This window comes from Sinocyclocheilus anshuiensis, unplaced genomic scaffold, assembly GCF_001515605.1.
Source record: "Sinocyclocheilus anshuiensis isolate Anshui unplaced genomic scaffold, SAMN03320099.WGS_v1.1 scaffold4, whole genome shotgun sequence".
In the NCBI taxonomy this organism is placed as follows: Eukaryota; Metazoa; Chordata; class Actinopteri; order Cypriniformes; family Cyprinidae; genus Sinocyclocheilus; species Sinocyclocheilus anshuiensis.
Window position 1 is genome coordinate 1,521,854 of NW_015554075.1, and position 1,536 is coordinate 1,523,389.

Consider the following 1,536-nt stretch of genomic DNA (forward strand, 5'->3'; position numbering starts at 1 on the left):
TTATGGAATAAAATGTCGACCAATGAAGAGGTAATAATAACTGTCAAGCTTTGGGGTGTTGATCGACTTTATCTACGTTTTGATTATCATTCTGAATCCAATTCATAGTCTTTTTTCAGCTTTTTGTTCAAAATGTTGTTTATTTCTTTATTTTTTATTGATGAAACTTATCCACATTGAAGTGTTTAAAAAAAGAATACATGAAGCTAGAATAAACTTTTTTTGTTTACAAGCAGATACCCTGTTCTTTTGATGTTTTGTATGTTCAGATATTCATGTAACAAAATATATACAAATTAATACCTAAATAGGGACATAGTAGTATACTTAAAGTATGATGTAAAGTTCACGTAAAGAAAACTTACGAGTATACTTGCAGTATAAAACTACTAAACTAGTAGTTTACTGAGACTATACTTCAGTGTACTAAAAATGCTACTACAAGTATTTAATTAGTAAACTATCAGTATACCTATAAGTTCACTTTTAGTATAGTTGCAGTACAAGCTAAATTTTTTTGATGTAAACTAGTTGTGTACTCAAAGTTTACTACTGTTATACTTAAAGTATACTTAAAACTATACTTTTATATACTAGAAAGTGGGCCAATTTAGTCCCAAGGAGTATTGAAATAGTACACTTACAAAGTATACTACTAGTACACTGATATTTGTATACTTACTATATAAAGTATACTTAAAAATATACTTGAACTTTACTTAAGTATACTTAAGTAACTTGAAGTATACTACTTTTTGGTAAGGGCTACCAGCATGGTCTTGTTTGATTTTTTTTTAGCTCATTACTTTGTACACATTTATGCAGCCAGTACTTAGCCTACATGGTCGATTTAATAAGTTACTTGTTTATTTCTAAGTTTAAATTACTGAAATAGAAGACAATGAAATAGAAATAGGCTAGCAATGTCAAGGAGTTCTTTAAGGGAAGTACATTAGTACATTAACCCTTTAAACCCGGCGGGACAGCTCCCGCAAGAAAAAAAATCATAATGGAATAACACAAAATAGATATCATTTTAAAGCTTAGAATCTCCGCCCTCCCCCCTCCGCGAAAATATTACTAATCATATTTTTCAAACCACTGCCTTGATCAACAACAAATGGATATCATTCGAAAAGCGAACAGGTAACAAATTTCTATTTGGATATTTTAGATCAGTTGTAGGCTCTGTGTCTCACCTGGTTGCCCGTTGATGGCAACATTGCTCAAAAAGTTGCCCAGTGTATCATCAGCCTCACAAATGCTTATGCTTAATCTAAAACAGCATTACCATATAAAACTCTGCTGCAACTTAAATAACCACAAACATTTAGATATTTAAATGTTGAAAAATTACAAATGTGTCACGTTGCACACACACGAGGGACGAGGAGACGCTGGAGAATATGTTGACAAGACTTTATTTACAGGAACCAAGGGAGACGAACTCAGGAAGACGTTTACATGAAGACGTTCAACAGCGGACAGAGAACTAGGGACTGGGAACACTTTAAATACACACAGGAGGAGGGGATG